This window comes from Phacochoerus africanus, chromosome 12 (genome assembly GCF_016906955.1).
Source record: "Phacochoerus africanus isolate WHEZ1 chromosome 12, ROS_Pafr_v1, whole genome shotgun sequence".
Lineage (NCBI taxonomy): Eukaryota > Metazoa > Chordata > Mammalia > Artiodactyla > Suidae > Phacochoerus > Phacochoerus africanus.
Window position 1 is genome coordinate 47414782 of NC_062555.1, and position 19028 is coordinate 47433809.

The 19028-nt window shown below is 38.1% G+C and overlaps 1 protein-coding gene across 9 annotated transcripts in view; it reads left to right on the forward strand.

Annotated features, from left to right (window-relative positions):
- The window catches only part of ZEB1 (zinc finger E-box binding homeobox 1), a 200704-nt gene that overhangs the window by 34483 nt on the left and 147193 nt on the right, over positions 1-19028 (forward strand). For 2 of the 9 annotated variants that reach the window (XM_047754881.1, XM_047754878.1), the window contains exons 2-3: positions 14309-14350; positions 15955-16110. The exons of 5 other annotated variants lie outside the window; for them this stretch is intronic. The gene's annotated coding sequence lies outside the window, so the exon portion shown is untranslated. The remainder of the gene's footprint in view (positions 1-14308; positions 14351-15954; positions 16111-19028) is intronic. 2 more of the 9 variants (XM_047754879.1, XM_047754880.1) reach the window with 1 other exon arrangement.

Below are 19028 nucleotides of genomic sequence, written 5' to 3' on the forward strand. Positions count from 1 at the left end.
ACACATACATGTACACATTCTATTTTCTCACATTATCACGCTCCGTCATAAGTGACTAGACATAGTTCCCAGTGCTACACAGCAGGATCTCATTGCTAATCCATTCCGCAGGCAATAGTCTGTTTATAATAATCTTTTTAAACATTGGTTTTATAAGTGATTTTGGGGAGACACTTTTAAGTTTTATGGAAAGCACTGCTTTTTATATGCGACATACAATGGGTCCCTTTAAAGTTACCTCTTTGTTTGGCACTTAATTTGCAGGGTGTGTTGCTGCATACTACCATATTTCCTGACTCTCTTATCTGTTGTAAAACATACGCTTTAATTTAGTAACTTTTTTTTTCCTCTCTTGGAAAAATTGCTTTTTTGGAGGAGGGTAGAACCTGCTATCTAAGGATTACTCTGAGTTACTGTTAGCCATGGGCCCTCTGCTCTTGACCTCTAGCACTTTTGAGGATTGATAGCATAATTCTGAGGCACATCCAGGAATTACTTTGGCTTGGTTATCCATTTCCCATTTAATTAATCTTATAGCTGTGGTTTTTTACTAGTTATATTACATAGCATTAGATGTTAAGTAACTTCTCTTGAAAGCCATCCAGGGGAATTTAACAGACAGGTAATTGGTACCTGCTCCGAATTATCACTTAGTAAATCTTCACTAAACATAAATTAGCCACATGTTACAGGTAGCTCTGTGTATATACCTTTTTATTTCAATGCTGTGCTATTGTGATCCTTATAAAGACATTTCTAGAGGTAATTAGAGACTTGACATAAGTTAAAACTCACCTGTATATGGTTCTATCAGTGCAGATAATTGGGCTGACAAATAACAGGTATGTTCTTAATCATGTCCAAGTTCACACATGCATAGGCAGTGACAGATATTATGATGAGTGCAATGACTGGCAAGATTCTTTTTATACCTACTATAAGACACCTCTTGGTTTGAAAAATATTTGAGTGAAAAATATGTATATTTTAGAGGTTTTTTTTTCCCTCTCCACAACTCCATAAGGGAGACAGAGCAGGCAATAGGCACTGTTCTTATTAAAGTAAAAAATCTGAATGTTTGATTCTAAAGTCACAGGATAAATGATGAATCTGGGATCATTAACTGGGTCTTCAGGACCTCCAGATATGTGTACTTTGTACTGTACTATACTACCTTTTCAACTTTAGTTATGGATTAACTTCAATTTAGTGAGATTCATTTATTCAATAAAAATTTACTAAATGATATTATTTATGCCAGGCATTATGTTAAATGATATTTTGAGATGGTAAACAAGAGGAAGTTAAGGTCTGTGTCGTCATGAAACCAACCACGTTGGAAAAGACTGAAACTAAAATAACTACAACTAAGATGAAGATGAAGGGAGAAAGGAGAAGTAAGTCATAAGGTGATAGAAGGTATGTAACAGACAAACTGAAGCCAGCCTAGACCAATGGGCAGTGTTGATGGTCAAGTCACAGAAGGACGAGAGAAGTTAAATTCAGGCTTAGGTTTTTAGAAATCCACAAGTCATAGAGCACTCAGATAGCAGAAAAGCATCTACAAAACCAAAAGGGAGAACTGAAAGGGTACCAGTGTGGCTGAGCTTTGAGAAGTAGGAGAAATAAAGGTGGAGAGGAATTCAGGATTATATGACCTTGTTCAGGATTTTGGCCTTTATCCTAAGGGATATTGGAAGCCATGGAAAAGTTGTAAACAGAGGTGTAACATGATTAGGGTTTTGTTTGAATGCCCTTATTCTGACTTCAATGACTGTAGAAGCCTATTGTTAGAAGCTGCTTCTGTGGACCAGGTTGGAGATGATGGATATAGCAGCTGAGCTGTAGAGAAGGGGGTAGATAAGAAATTTGGGAGGTAGACAAAGCTTGGGATTTGACAGAAATAAAACACTAGTCTTGTTATTATTACATTCTTAGAACTTGATTGTAGGATGATATTCTAAAACCTACAAGTAATCTGTGCTTGATGTTAGGAAGTGATTAGATTATACGGTATAATTTAGAAAGCATTGTTCCTAAAAAAAAATAATAATTTGTGTATTGAGCTAATTCCTGTTACTTTTTTCAGATTCCATTAAGTACTGTAGGGAGAACTTAGTTTAAAAAGAGAATTTTTACATCTTAGTCTGGTAAAGCATGTAAGTAATATTGTACCCATAGAATGCATATTATTTTGTTCACACCACTTCTTAAAATCAGATTTGAAAGTGGCTGAATATTTAGGATTTTATTGTTCTTGGTTGATTGGTTGAACCCTAGATGAAGAGTTGAAACCATTTTGTTTTAAATTGCTTTTTTTTTTTTTTGTCTTTTTAGGGGCACACCCACAGCACATGGAAGTTGCCAGGCTAGGGGTTGAATCGGAGCTGTAGCTGCCAGCCTACACCACAGCCACAGCAACACCAGATCCTTAAACCACTGAGCGAGGCCATGGATTGAACCCGCGTCTTCATGGATATTAGTCGGGTTCATTACCACTGAGCTATAACAGAAACTTCCTTAAATTGCATTTTGTTAAAAAAGATACTTTTTCCTTTGTAATGATAAGAATTTATTATTGGATCATTGGTTCTACAAATAGGCTCTTAGTTAAGTTAGAAGATTCAAGAGGTAGAGGGTTTAGAAGCATACCTCCCTGGATGCTTTATTTCCTCAACAGTATTGTTTGTGTACTGATGGCTATTGTCTGCTGTGTCAGGGGTGGCACAGACAGATACCTGTAAGGGCTCAGACATCAGGGGACTAACATGGAGGCAGGGGTTGCATGGAGCTACATTCATCCGACTGGGGAGAGGAGTGGCTGATACTCTGCTCCACCTGACTGTGGTCATGAGAACATTCAGCCTGATTGTTGCTGCATTTACAAATTTTCAAAAGTATCCTGAAATACCGATTTCTGTGTAAATTGGTTGGTAACTCAAAATTTTTTTTTTTTAAATTCTGACTGTTACTACAGGCAGAAATCTTCAAACACAACACAAAGTTAACAGATCAGAATTCTTTGTAGGTTAAGTAAATCTCAACAATAAGAAGGAATGAAGAAGAGTAAAAGAGGAAATAAGGCATTTTTAATAAGTACAAAACTATTCAGATTGCATTTTTAGTTGACCCTAAGTTCAAAAAAAGGTTCACTGTCCCTGGGATAATTCGTATGTGCTTCAGAGCATACCACTAGCAGCCAAGCTGCCAGAGCCTGTGTTACTAGGCTCAGGAGTGGGATGGGAGTGCGTGGGGAGCAGGGGCCAGTCAGTCCTATCTGTGCGTCTGCTGGTTCTCTCTTTAGCAGTTATCAGTAAAGTCCTGCAGAAACAAGAGGCCGTTGAAGTCAGAGAGAAATCAGACCATAAGAAAATAGCAATCTGAGTATGTCATGAACCCTTGAAAGCTTTACTTTATTAAAAGCATTATTTGACTCTTATATTAATGATCAAGAAGAGGTCAAATTGTTTGGGGCATTCTCATGTTTTAGATACTCCCCTCTCAATAACACATATCATACACAATCACTGTAGACAATTTAGAAAATATAGAAGAGTTCCCGTCATGGCTCAGTGGAAATGAATCTGACTAGTGTCCATGAGGACACAGGTTCGATCCTTGGCCTCACTCAGTGGGTTAAGGATCTGGCATTGCGGTGAGCTGTGGTGTAGCTTGTAGGTGTGGCTCAGATCTGGCGTTGCTGTGGCTGTGGCATAGACCAGCAGTACCCGCTCCAATTCAACCTTGAAATCTCCATATGCCATGGGTGCAGCCCTTAATAAAAGGGGGGGGGGAGATTAAAAGTAAAAAAAAAAAAAGAAAAAAGAAAATATGGAAAAGCAATATATAGCACTTTTCTTTAAAAGCCAGGGATAGGTAAAAACAAATTTTATAATTTTCTAAAAGTATTTAAATAGAGCTTGATACTTATTAGTTTCCTAGCAGCCAGTTACTTGCCAAATTTGTCTAATTTTGCCTTAAATAAAAAGAATATTGGGGAGTTCCCGTCATGGCGCAGTGGTTAACGAATCCGACTAGGAACCATGAGGTTGCGGGTTCGGTCCCTGCCCTTGCTCAGTGGGTTAATGATCCCGAGTTGCCGTGAGCTATGGTGTAGGTCGCAGACTCGGCTCGGATCCTGCGTTGCTGTGGCTCTGGTGTAGGCTGGTGGCTACAGCTCAGATTCGACCCCTAGCCTGGGAACCTCCATGTGCCGCGGGAGCGGCCCAAAGAAATAGCAAAAAAAAAAGACAAAAAAAAAAAGAAGAAGAAGAATATTAATTGTCCCACAAAAGAAAGCATCAGAAATGAGATACGTTAACTGGTGAAGCCAGCAATGCAGTGATTTCTTCAAAGACCTGGTGTGTCTTTCTGTTCCTGTCCAGTATCCCCTTCTTCCAGTACCACAGTTACAGGTGGCTGCCCATGCATTCAGCTTACATGCTCCCTCTTTCAGGACCAAGGAAAAGAGTTAACTTCTCTTGGCTTTTTTTTTCCCCCCTTTTTATGGCCACACCTGCAGCATATGAAAATTCCCAGCCTAGGGGTGGAATCAGAGCTTCACCTGGAACCTACACCGCAGCCACAGCAACACCAAATCCAAGCCACATCTGCAACCTACACCATAGCTTGTGGCCATGCTGGATCCTTAAACCACTCAGTGAGGCTAGGGATCCAAGGATTGAACCCACATCCTCACAGAGACAGTGTCCAGTTCCTAGCCCTCTGAGCCACAGCGGGAATTCCCCTCTTACCTTTCTTAATGAGCAGTATGGTTTCCCCTCCCCAAGCGGTTCCCTGCTGCCCACACACCCACTTTGCTTCTCCTTGGCCTACATTTGTCTAATTCTAAAATACCTAAACTGGAGTTCCTCTCGTGGCTCAGTGGTTAACAAATCCGACTAGGAACCATGAGGTTGTGGGTTCGATCCCTGGTTTTGCTCAGTGGGTTAAGGATCCGGCGTTGCTGTGAGCTGTGGTGTAGGTTGCAGACACAGCTCGGATCCCTTGTTGCTGTGGCTGTGGTGTAGGCCGGCGTCTACAGCTCCAATTAGACCCCTAGCCTGGGAACCTCCATATGCTGCAGGAGCGGCCCAAGAAATGGCAAAAAAAAAAAAAAAAAAAAAAAAAAGAGACAAAAAAAACCCCTCAAAATACCTAAACTAGTTCTTAGCAGAGGGGAATAGATTGGCCACATGGATTGGACTGGCTCTGGTCTAACCTGTGGCTCAGGCTCGTCATCTTCCACACCGACTACTGGGGGAGACTGGGAATGGAAGTGCATCTCAGGCCTTGCCAGGAGGAGGCTTGGCAGGGCACTCGGCGGGATCCACTGCAGGGCCCTGTGGACTGTGTCACCTGGAGATTTGCATACCATAAAGCCCAAGGGGCATGGGGAGTCCCTGGTGAGTCTGCTCTCTGTTGCCCGTGTTCCCCCACCTCACCAGCAGAACTCTTAGCTTCTGATTGAAGATCTCCCCCAAATTCTCTTGCCACTTAATAGATACCTCTCTTGTAGAAAAAATTATTATGTGGATCACACATGGAAGAGGTTTAGTTCAGAAAAATACAGATCCCTAAATGAGCTTTACTTCAAAAAATGTATATTCTCCTTCTGCTCTTCAGAGGGTATTTGTACCATAATCTCTAGCAGATAGTATCATCCTTACTATCTGATTATAAAAGTTAATTGCAATTTATGGACTTACAAAGCAAAGAAAGTACTTAATTTTAAAATTAAAAATTTTTTTGTGTGTAGAAAACGCTGATTTATATACCTTAAGTACCTGTCGTTTGGGCTAAAATATTTAACCAGCTGACCATATATTTCATTTTTTTCAGTTTCCAGATTTCTAAGTATTACCAAATATTTTAGTATCTGGGTCACACAGTCATGACAAGCAAATATAGGCCAAAATGGTTTATGCGTCTTGGTTGCCAGCTTGGTTCTCTGTCCATGCTCTGACTTTTTATTATTTGATTCCCCTTCAACTAAACTTTGTTTACTCACTTTTCACAGTGTTATATTAGTTCTTTGTATTGAACTGGCCTTCTTGTGAATTTTTCCCCCTAAATCAGGTAATGGAGCAAACTGGCTGCTGTGTTTTAGAATTGCTGCTGTACACACGGTCACACATGTTAAGTTACCTACTGCAGTGCTAATGATAGTGTGAAATCTTGTTTAAAATACTAGAGAAACTGTGTTCTGGCACAAAAGCTATAGCATTTCTTAAAGATCCAACTTCTGTGCAGTTTGGTATTGAGAACCTCAAAACTCCTAAAGACTCTGTGGAAACTTTCAGTGTAAATGTGTTTCACCTTGTCCTGCTAGGTGGGGTAGTGTTTTCTTCACATAAAATGGGAGGTCTTAAGTGCTGTGATGCAGAGATACAGGAAAGGAGAGGGAAAGAAGAGAGGAGTAAATTGGAAGAACAGAAATATAACCTTTGCTGTGGAAGTAGTATCCAGGCGCTTCCATTCTGAAACTTTTTTTTTTTTTTTAACTTTGAAAGGGGTGAAGTTTACTGGCAGTTTACAGGGTCCATAGATTTCTTTTTCTTGAAATTAAAAACTATACCATTTGGAATTTTTAATACTGTCTTTTCTGCTAAATTTATAATGCTGATTTCACGCTACAGTATCCTATTATGAAATTTTAAAATGATAATGTGTAGACCTCTTGATAAATCAAAATTTGCTCATTAGTGTCATTGGACATCCAGGTAACAAGTTTCCTAGATGATAAATGCTTGCCTTCTTTGATTGCCAGAACATTTCAATCTCAACCATTCCTATTTATCTTAAAATCCATATATACTTTAATGATTCTGCATTGTTGATGACTATCTGAAAATCCAGTGTTTTCAGAGGTTATTGGGGTATAAATGTCAAGGGGCCATCTAGCCTTACAGTAAACTGTTCTCAGTAGCTATCGTTGCTTTGAGTTTTTCTAAGTGGTATTTCTATTTTTTCAAGGCATGATATGAATTGATATGGCTGCTAGCATGTGGGGAAAGTTATCTGTGAATTAAGTAAGAGAAAGAAGATCCTTACCAGACTTGACGAGCACTGCAACGAAGAGGGTTCTGGGCCTGTGTGATGTTTACTGTGCCCACATGGTGACCCCCACCTGTGCCCACCCCTGAGCGCTGGCCTTTTGTTTAAAGTATGGTACTTGGCAGTATTCTAGAGAGTTACTGTAAAAAGGATGAGCTTAGGAGTTCCCGTCGTGGCTCCGTGGTTAAGGAACCTGACTAGTATCCATGAGGACGTGGGTTAAGGATCCAGCCTTGCCAGGAGCTGTGTGTAGGTCACAGACATGGCTCGGATTGTTGTTGCTGAGACCAGCAACTGTAGCTCCCATTCGATCTCTAACCTGGGAATTTCCACATGCCACAGGTGAGGCCCGAAAAAGACAAAAAAAAAAAGTATGAGCTTAGATTTTAGACTGGGCAGATAATGATGGGAACTGTAACTGGATCACTGCATAGCTCTGGGATTAGCTCTGGGATCTTGAGCATGCTCAGCTGTGAAATGGCAATGTTACATCTGTCTCTCAGGGTTGTGGTTGAGGATCTAAAACCTAGTGCTGATAATAGTATAGCAAATGCTGGTTCTTTCCTTGTGTTTTAAGATAAATGACCCACCTGCTTTGGAAATGGCATCTGTCTATTTTAGTATAATATTATAAGAATACCTAATGTATGGTAGCTTTTAAGAAGATCTCCTTAATTATTCAGAAATAAATGACATATGACAAGATATTGTTGATTAATTTTGTTGAACATATGAATATTTTTGAAGACTAAAAATGCCAATTCAGATGCAAGAAAAGTTTTTTTTCTTTTTGGCCACCCCATAGCATATGGAGTTCCCAGGCCAGAAATCAGATCTGAGCCACAGTTGTGACTTATCTTGCAGCCACAGCAACACTGAATCCTTAAGCCACTGGACCAGGCTGGGGATCATACCTGTGTTCCAGTGCTGTGGAGATGTCGCCGATATCATTGTGCTACAGTAGGAGTTCCAGGAAAATATTTTTAATTAAATGGGAAAAGCCTCTTTCGGCCAATAAAACTAATCGTGTTGAAATGTCTTAGTAATATTTCCAAAGAGGAGTTCCCATTGTGACTCAGCGGTTAACGAACCCGACTAGGATCCATGAGGTTGCAGGTTTGATCCCTGGCCTTAATCAGTAGGTTAAGGATCCAGCCTTACCGTGAGCTGTGGTGTAAGTCACAGACACAGCTCCGATCTGGTGTTGCTGTGGCTGTAGTGTAGGCCGGCAGCTGTAGCTCCCATTGGACCTCGAGCATGGGAATCTCCGTGTGACACCGGTGCGGCCCTGAAAAGCGGAAAAAAAAAAAATCTCCAAAGAGTTCATAAGCTAGTGAGTCCTCTTTTCTGACTGCTGAGGTAAATGTTACCCTAGAGGTCAAGTATGCTATGTAAACCTCAGAGCCCTCAAGGCCACTTTGCATTTCCTGGCACCCCAACGGTGCCGTGCCCCATTGCAGGGAGCTTCAGTAACCTGAACAGTCCTGTGTAGGAGCTCTAGGAAATGACACATTTGTTGTTAGGAAATTTTGTAGTTTTCCATAGCTTTTACAGATTGGATTATAGGATATCATTCATTTAACAAGCATACTAAATACACATTTAGTGCTACTGAGTTTTGATAGGCCTCTGCTTTTAAGGGACTGTCTCAGTCGTGTGAACTGCTTGACTGAGATGATCCATACGTTTATTATAATGGAATTCTACAAAAATTGCCTATTCAAAACTTTCCCCAAAAGTCCAGGCATTGGGGGTGGGATGGCGGCAAAGTTTAAATGAGAATCAAATATGATTTAAATTTTTCTTATGTTTAAGAATAATGATATGATGGGAGTTGCTGTCATGGCTCAGTGGTTAACAGGCCCAATTGGCATCCATGAGGACGGTTCGATCCCTGGCCTCGCTCAGTGGTTTGGACATCCGGCGTTACCATGAGCTGAGGTGTAGGTGGCAAACGCAGCTCAGATCTGGCATTGCTGTAGCTGTGGTGTAGGCTGGCAGCTGCAGCTCCGATTCAGCCCCTAGCCTGGGAACTTATATATGCTGTAAGTGTGGCCCTAAAAAGTGAAAAGAAAAAAAAAGCAAAAAAGAAAGTAATCTGAATGATGAGGTTCCCTCCTCCATGGAGCTGTAACAGCAGGACACCAAAGAAAGAGCCTGAGCTTCAGAGGAAGTGGTGGCCCTAAAAAGAGAAAAGACAAAAACAAAAACAAAAAAAGAATTATGTGAAATTTAAAGGTAAGTCCAGTCTTAACAAAGCAAAGCTTCTCACTTTGAGATCAGTGAGCTTTGTTTATTAACTGAGATTTGGTATGTTTATTGTACTGAATATAGCAAAGTTTTGTATGTTTATTTGTACTGAATATAGCAAAGTTTTGTTGTTGATCCTTTCTGCTGGACAGGCAGAACTTGTGAATATGTTGTAAGCTGTATCACAATACATTCGTATGCCCTATTAAACACAGGGAACATAATCTTTAGGGTAGATTATTGTCATTTTTAGGCATTCCTGTCTTAAAGTGTTTTGCCTTTTCTGTCTTCCTCTTACACCCTAAGGCCTTCTGGAGCATCATAAAGAGAAAGTAGCCCTGAGCGTTTGGCTCCAGCAAATGGAGCAGTCTTCAGGTCTTTGCTGGAACTGCTCTCGGCCTTTGCTCCTGCAGTTTATTCCTCATCCCCACACTCTAAGACCACCCCCAAGCCAGCTTGTGATGGCTTCTCATGTCCACCATTGCCTTCATCCTGAACAGACAGGGCAGAATAAAAAGTTGCCAGAAAAACCAGACCTAAAGCTTAAATCACCTTTGATAACTGTTTTGTTCCTCACAGCCAGCTGATGAATTAAAATAATCTTTTAGATTCCTGTCTCTGTCCCTTTTCAAAACCAGGGCTAGACTGTCATAGCATCCACCAGTTATGCATGCCATTGCCAAAACAAGTTTTCTGAAGCACTAATTAGGTTTCCCAGCAGAGCAAGTGATAGGCTCGTCCTTTCCAGGGTGCAATGTAGGTACTTTGCAGCATAGGCACCATCCTGTAGTTTCTGTAGTTGTCCCAGTTTCTGCCTTCTGCTCACACTGTTTTCTTTGACCCGAAATGCACTTTATCTCTACCTATAAAAATCTTATTTATTATGAGATCTAGCAAAGATCTTTGCTTTTCTGTGACGCCTTCCCCATCAACCCTAATTAAAACGCCTTCTCTGAGCTCCTAGTGCGTGCTACTGATGAGCTGAAACAGGACTTATGTGAGACCTGAAAGAAGATGGAAGGTGATTTTCCCCACGAAATCATGATGATGTTTTGTGTCTCATGCTTCTGTCCCTCTTAGCACTTAGCAGAGAATACCACCTATGCTGAGTGTGCAGATATTTGATAATTACTTTACCCACAAGAGTGTTTTTTGTAAAATTGCTTGCTACTCTGGACCCAAAAAGGAATGAAGTGTTTAAGCTTCTTTAACTGTTGAACCTGGGACGCCTTACTTGGCATTTCTGTTTATACTGTAGAGTGGTTGGCTCATTGGCAAATAACTGTTGGCTTTGGGTATGGGTGGCATGTGTGTTAGAGAAGGAACTAAAGCTATTACTGGACTTTTAAAGCCATAGCTATTTCTGTTTTTCTGTTTTATTTTGCATCTTTTGCATTGGATACCATATTCCTAAAGTGATAATGGCACAAGCAGTGTTTTGCATATATATTTACTTTGTCTTTAATACAGTATTTTCCAACTTTGATGTGATATTGAATTAGAACTTTTGGAAGTCTGGCCTGGCCTTTGAATTCTCACTAAGATTCCTTTGAGGTGCTTCCAAAGGTGATGGTGGTGGTGATGGTGGCAATGGCTCTGACAGCTTTGAAGGCTGACATGTGCCTGGTGCACTCTTTCAGGTAGTGCACAACTATTAGCTTACCTAATGTTCCCAGGAAGTGTAGGAAGTGAGATGCTCTTGTTACCTTCATTTCTCATACATGTTGGTAAAAAAATATGAAAAGAATGAGATGTATTTCCTTAGTTGTTTTAAAAAAATCATACTTTCTCAAGGATTGCTGTGAATAATGTGAATGGGATATTAGGCTGTTTGTTCTATTGTATGTTGTCATATCAACATGCTAACTCTGTACAGAACACTTTAACCACAAGACCCAAATGTGGATACCCTGTATTGCTTTTAGGAAGCCAGTCACAATTCTTGGTGAAAAAATTGACACACACACAAACTCAGCACTTTGCAGAAAACTTCTAATAAACTCGCATGATTTTAAAAAGACTGCTCTTTAATATCAGTGTATACATGCATATACATACATATACAATGTATGTACATATATATAATATATTGAGATGTTACTTTGTGACCAAATGCACGTATTTTTTTTTGCCTTAATAGAATAAGAGAAATCTTGATTTTTCTATGCTAAAGTATTTTATTCTGTTGTTAATAATAAATGGTTAAGTGTTTTGTGCTCTTGGACTTACAGACTCTGTTTTGGTGGTGGGTGGCACTAATTTCTTAGTGTCCTTGCCTGTTCAGAAGAGTTTTGGTGACTGTTTTTAGGTATTGCCCATTGAATGCTCTGACTTTTGAGACCAGTTCAGCTAAAAAAAAAAAAAAAGAAAAGAAAAAGCATGCTGGGTTTTACTAGAAACATCTTATGAATTATGACTGAGTAGACAAATGTAAATTGAGTTAGTGGTCAACTTTTATGCTTACAGCTAAATCTGAACAGTTTTGACTATTTTTTTTCTATTTCCAATTACAAATTTTCTTTTTTTTCTTTTTCATAGTGATTTTTATTTTTTCCATTACAGCTGGTTTACAGTGTTCTGTCAACTCTCTACTGCACAGCAAGGTGACCCAGTTACACGTACATGTATACATTCTTCTCACATTATCATGCTCCATCATAAGTGACTGGACATATTTCCCAGTGCTATACAGCAGGATCTCATTGCTTATCCATTCCAAAGGCAAAGTTTGCATCTATTAAACCCAAATTCCCAATATATCCCATTCCCTCCCCCTGCCCCTTGACAACCACAAGTTATTTTCCATGTCCATGATTTTCTTTTCTGTGGAAAGGTCCATTTGTGCTGTATATGAGATTCCAGATATAACTAATATTATATGGTATTTGTCTTTCTCTTCCTGACTTGCTTCACTTAGTATGAGAGTCTCTAGTTCCATCTGTGTTGCTGCAAATGACATTATTTTTTATGGCTGAGTAGTATTCCATTGTGTGTGTATACCACATCTTCATAATCCATTCATTTGTCAATGGATATTTAGGTTGTTTCCATGTCTTGGCTGTTGTAAATAGAGCTGCAGTGAACATGCGGATGCATGTGTCTTTTTCAAGGAAAGTTTTGTTGGGATATATGCCCAAGATTGGGATTGCTGGGCCATATGGTAGTTCCATGTATAGTTTTCTAAGGTACCTCCATACTGTTCTCCATAGTGATTGTACCAGCTTACATTCCCACCAACAGTGCAGGAGGGTTCCCTTTTCTCCACACCCCCTCCAGCATTTGTTATTTGTGGACTTATTAATGATGGCCATTCTGATTGGTGTGAGGTGGAGTCTCGTGGTTGTTTTGATTTACATTTCTCTAATAATCAGGGATGCTGAGCATTTTTTCTTGTGCTTGTTGGCCATCTGTGTATCTTCTTTGGAGAAATGTCTATTCAGGTCTTTAGCTCGTTTTTCAGTTGGGTTGTTGGCTTTTTTTGCTGTTGAATTGTATAAGTTATTTGTGTATTTTAGAGATTAAGCCCTTGTCAGTTGCATCATTTGAAACTATTTTCTTCCATTGTATAAGTTGTATTTTTTTTTTTATGGTTTCCTTTGCTGTGCAAAAACTTGTCAGTTTGATTAGGTCCCATTGGTTTATTTTTGCTTTTATTTCTGTTGCTTTGGGAGACTGACCTGAGAAAACATTTGTAAGGTTGATATCAGAGAATGTTTTGCCTATGTTCTCTTCCGGGATTTTGATGGTGTCTTGTATTACATTTAAGTCTTTAAGCCATTTTGAGTTTATTTTTGTGCATTGTGTGAGAGTGTGTTCCAGTTTCATTGATTTACATGCCACTGTCCAGTTTTCCCAACAACACTTGCTGAAAAGACTGTCTTTTTCCCATTTTATATTCTTGCCTCCTTTGTCAAAGATTAATTGACCGTAGGTGTCTGGGTTTATTTCTGAGTTCTCTATTTTGTTCCATTGGTCTGTATGTGTGTTTTGGTACCAATACCACACTCTTTTGATTACTGTGGCTTTGTAATATTGCCTGAAGTCTGGATTTTCTGAGCTTCTCTTACTGTTCATTTATATATGGTTGGAATGAGTTATATAAAGCAGTGAAGGTAAGACTTTGAATTTCTAGTGCTCTCTGTGCAATGTGCCTAAATTGCTAGACAGTCCTCTTAGGATAAATGGGATGCCCAGATGTAAAGGAAAAATAAATATGGGACATGAAAAATTCTATGAAATTGTCTCTTGTATAGAAACTTTGGGTTAAATTTTATATGTTCCTCAGACTCATGTTCTGAGTCTGTAAGATTTGGGTGTAAGACTGTCTGCCTTAAATCTTATAAAGAGGGAGGATTGGATTTAAATTAATCATACACTTTTCTTTCTCTAACTTCATGACTTGACTCTTTGCACTTTCTTGGGCTGATAATCTGTATGTTTGAAATTGGGTATTGAGGTTAAAAAGGTTAAATCTTCCTAATAAAATTACATTTCTTTTTGAGGCATGACTGTTTCTTTCCTTGATTGTAGTAAAAGAAGCATATTGTTCTTAAGGGGTCTTGGTTTTGCTGCTGACCAGCTGTGTGACTTTGAACAAATAATGTCACTATTATTGGACCTGTTTCTTCATTAAAATGAGGAGTATTAAATTTTAAAACTTTTAGAAGTAGTATAGTTGAATATATTTAAGATTACATAAGCATGTCATCATTTCTGGAATGTGAAACTAGTTTGTTGTGTAAGTATGTTATTGATAATGTTATTCATACCAAGAGAATCACTCTATCCTTTTTGGTTCATGGTTTTGTTACTTGATAGTAACTTTTCACATTTATGTCTCATATTAAAAATTAAATGACTGCCACGATGATTAGAATCTTTAGGATGAATGACATGACTAGATTTAGAATTGCTTCCCTTATGCTGAATGCTTGATTTTTAAAAAATCTCTCTGTTTTGTAATTTCATTTGGCTAAGGAATTTATCTTTGATCTTCTCCTAGATTGAGGACATGAATACTTCCAGAGTCATATTCCGTATTTAAGTAAGTTTTGCCTTGTGGGTTTCATCAGGCTAAATAGGAGTATTTTCTGTTTTAAAAATGCTTCTTGATATAAAGTCTTCTCTAGTCAGCCCCCATTTGACAAGTTTATTCAAACAATTTAAACTGCCACTGTGTGCTTGTCTCTTTCTTGGAAGTCTGACCTTCTGGGTATCTTCATGAGCTGCTTTCTCCTCCCACGATGTCTATATTCAGTTGTATATTAGAAAGCTCCTTGAAAAAGGAGTTTAAAGTTTCCTTTATAGCTCATAGTACCAGGAAAGAACTCTATTAGTCCCTGAATAGTTTATAAGTGTTATTGCTATCAAGGATTTGGGATTGAAATTATCAAATCAAATAAACCTGTTTCCAGGATATCAAACTGTTTGGGGTCAGTGTGATTAACTCAGAGACATAGCAGTTTTATTAAACTCTAGGCTTTGCTCTTCAGTTGGTTTCTCATGGTTGAACTATAAATTAATTATTCACCTGATAGTCTCTCTGATGTAATACCTCATTATTGGATTCCCTATAGGGGAGAGTCTGTCAGGGTGTAGCTTGGATAGATGTGTGTGTGCACATGTCTGTGTGTGTGTTGGGGGAGAGGAGAAAGAGGGAGAGAGGGAGAGAGAGAGAGGAGAGAGCAGAGGCATAGCATGTGTGTGGGGACTGGGGAGACAGGTCGTGTTGAGTGTTCTCACTTGAGTCTTATATAACCATCTTGTTATGTGCACTTAGTTTGGGGCCTGTTACAGTTGACATTCAGTGGCAGTTTTTCATTAGTGGTAAACGCAATACCTTAGGAAGATAAGATCATATTTTCTTTTTCTCCCGTGTCTTCATTTTAGCTTTATTCTATTGTATATGTGCCAAAGCCTTAAATTGTCAGGAATAAATATTGAAATGAACCACCTTATTATAGCTGGGTAGAAATGACATGGGGGCTCTGAGATAGCTCTTAACATCTGGGAACAATGTGATAAACCCTAATACTTGAGAAGTACAGAGACTGTAAAACTTAATCAGAAAGCCTAGTGAGAATCATATGATCAACAAAGGCTTTACAAAGATTAGCAAAACAATAAAGAGAAAAGGGGCTGAGTTATTTGTGCACTATAATTAGTTGATGGTCAGACATTTTGTCTTCTCAGTGCAGAGATTGATGATTGCAGGCAGGGTTGTGTCTCTTCTGTGTGACCTTTAACTTCTTGTGGCATTACCACTACAGGTAGTTGATGATGTAATAAATATTTTATAAATGTAGATGATACTGTCAAAGTGTTTCCAAATATTACAGTGAATTTTAAGGTAGAGCCAGTACTTGACAGAATTTAAATTTGTGACTGTATAACTTATAGACATATCATTAAATAAATACCATCTTGGGTTACAGAATATTGAGGCAACTTTTCTGGAAGTGGTTGAAGTTTGCTTAAAATTGTTCTCCAAATATATTTTTTTGGTTCTTGGATTTCTTCTTAAACACAGTAAGACTGCTTGAAAGGAGGTGAATCAAACTCAACTCACTTAATTTTCCAGTTTAAAGTCGTTGCTCATTATCAGTTGGTGGGTGTGAAAAACAACTTAATAAAGTTTGGGTAATTTAGTTTCAGTTTAAATTCTCAACTGGCAGTTGGCCGAAAACTCCATCTGAAGACGTGAACATCCAAAAGTCATTTTGTGATTTGGCTACTGCCTGCTTGACAGAGGAAGACCAGATTGAAGAAGCTGTGGAAGGACTAACTTTCGAAAGAAAGCCCATGGTAAGCGTTTATGTTTAACTTATTGTGTGTGTGTGTGTGTGTGTGTGTGTTTGTGTGTGTAAAGCATACCAACCCATTGTATTTGAATTAAAATTTTAGAACTTTTAAAATCCAGAATGTAATTAATGCCAAATGTCTGAATTTATAGACTTATATTTTAAAATAAAATAAATACAAGAAATGATTTTATATGCCTAATGTTGATAAGAAAAGACTATTAAGTATGAAAAATCAATTATACAGTTCATATGTAGTTTCACAAATTCAATTTTTGTAGGTCTACCATAGTTAATTATCTTTTAAAAATAGCATATTATAAATGTTGCTTGAACAAAGTTTATACCAAACTGAATTTATCTATTAGTTTATAGTTGCTTCTTACTAAAAGTAAATGCCATAAATTTAAATTTTGCAGTAGTATCTGTTGATTCTTGTTTTGTTTTTCACTTCCATTTCATAAAACGATAGAGAAGGAGGAAGAAAGAAAGCATAATATCAAATAATAAAATACGCTTAGTTTAACAGACCTTTAAAATATATCATTATTACCATACCTCTTGGAAAGTATTAAATTTTCAAGGTAAGATATTTATATAGCCAGAATTAAGTGGAGCAGCTATTCATAATATAGCACAGTATCAGACTTTGGGAATAAGATCAGACATCTCTCCCCTGCTTTATACATATCTGCACTGAGAATGTAATTCAGATTTGGCTACATTTTTATATCTGACAAGGGACCTTAAACTCAGTATTTTTACCCTCACTGTGTTTGGCTCCCATATATCCCTTTCTTTGGAGATGTTTGTCCCATCAGATCCATGATTGGTTATATTAACTTTGGACAGGAGTGGAATTAGTAGCTTTTAAAGGTTGAAATCTAAAATCACTGTTTATTAGAGTTTATTCTAGTATCTCTGTGGATAAAGTAGCTTTATGATAACTGGATAATGGGTGATGAAGGCAAGATATTAATAAGAGATTGTGATTCTGTTGTCAAATTTATAATTTTTGAGATTGATATAGTTGGAGTAATTTGTTTTTTACATTTAGAGGTGTCAAAATGATCTTAGTTGAATGTGACCATGTTTTCTAGAGCTTAATAACAAACATGTCAGAAATAACACATGACAAATTCCTAGCACAGCAACTGTCATCATGTAAACATTAAAACACCAACAGTGAACTAAGTACTTCTGATGGCGGTGTGTAAGTAAAGCGAGGAACTCACATTGATTTATTAAGGTGAACTGGTGATTTTTTTTTTTTTGAACTTTTAAAATTTACAACCTATTAAATGAATGTCTTCTAATTGAAACATGCAGAAATTCTAACCATGGAGTGAGATTTTTTTTATGCTGCGATTTTATTTTCTTAGATTTCTTAAGAATTTACAACAAAGCCTTGTCAAAACAGTGTTCTGTTGTGAGAATTTCATTTTCTAGAGGTAATTCTTTTAGGATCCTTTAACATTTAGGATTGAATGCAGTCAATGAAGACCCTGATTTCTTCAGCTAAACTTAAGTTTATTAAAGGGAGTTGACCATAAAATAACTGCTGTCCTCTCCTTAGCAACTCTTCCATTCTTGTGTCAAGCCTGAACAGGGAATTGCTTACCACTCATTTTACATCACTGAGTTTGTTACATGCAGATTTTTTTTTCTTTTTACTGCCACACCTGTGGCATATGGAAGTTCCCAGGCCAGCAGTCAAATTGGAGCTGCAGCTGAAGCCTACACCACAGTCACAGCAACACTGGATCCGAGCCACATCTGTGACCTACACTGCAGCTTGCAGCAACGTGGATTCTTAACCCACGGAGTAAGACCAGGGATTAAACGCATGTACTCACCGAAACTATGTTGGGTCCTTAACCCATTGAGCTACAATGGGAAATCCACATGTAGACATTTTTTAATAATAGTATAGTTTCCTTAACTTTTATTCCTTTTTGAAAATAAAAGAATGTAAATTTTATGCTTCTTATATCATTTATTCTAAAACATACATGTTAATTAAATTTTTGAAGATAAAATTGTAGAGCATTTGGATGCCCAAGTGTTTGCACTTTTTCTATAGGACAGAGAAAATCTCGTCTAAAGGAAGGACACTAGTGATGTTCGAAACTTGATAAAATTAGGTGTTTTCATATGTTAGACCTCTCAACATTTTCAAAAACCTTATTGAAAACTTGCTTTTCTTTATTCCTCTTATAAACAAACTGGAGCATACAATCTAGTATGACTCTCAAATTAAAAAAGCTTACTTTTATAATAGAAGTGCTCTTTACCTAATAGCTACTAAAATATATGAACTATTTAAAATATTAAATAGGAAGTTCCCTGGTGGTGCAGTGGGTTAAGGATTTGGCATTGGTGAAGCTGTGGCGCAGGGTTGATTCCTGTCCTGGGAAATTCCACATGCTGCAGGTGTAGCCAAAAATCAATCAATCAATCAATAAAATATTAAGTAAATATGTCTTTCTCAAGTGGCAGACCAAATGAAGGCTGTTGTTAATTTTTTCCTCAAAATTATTACGTTGAATTCAGTCTCTGCAGTGACATCTAAGTTTTTCCTGGATATACTCAAAAGGAGGTCACCAAGCTCTGTTTCAAGTATTCTGAGTTGAGGATCTTAGCCCAGCTCTTAAGGCGGTTCACTTGTCATTGCTGGGAGAAAGATGTCCTTTCCATGCTCCCAAGAGAAGTGTCATGAGGGAAATGATCCTGCCTGGGTAACATGCCTTGCCGTTTCCATGATATAACATTTCCTGGACGGTTTTTTTTTGGTTCCGTGCAGTTGGCTTTGATTGGTCCATGAGGTCACGTGGAGAATTGGGCATTTAGCCACACAAAGATGTTTTAAAAAGGTGATATATAACATTTCTTTTACTCAAATGAGTGAAAAATGGCCCTTGT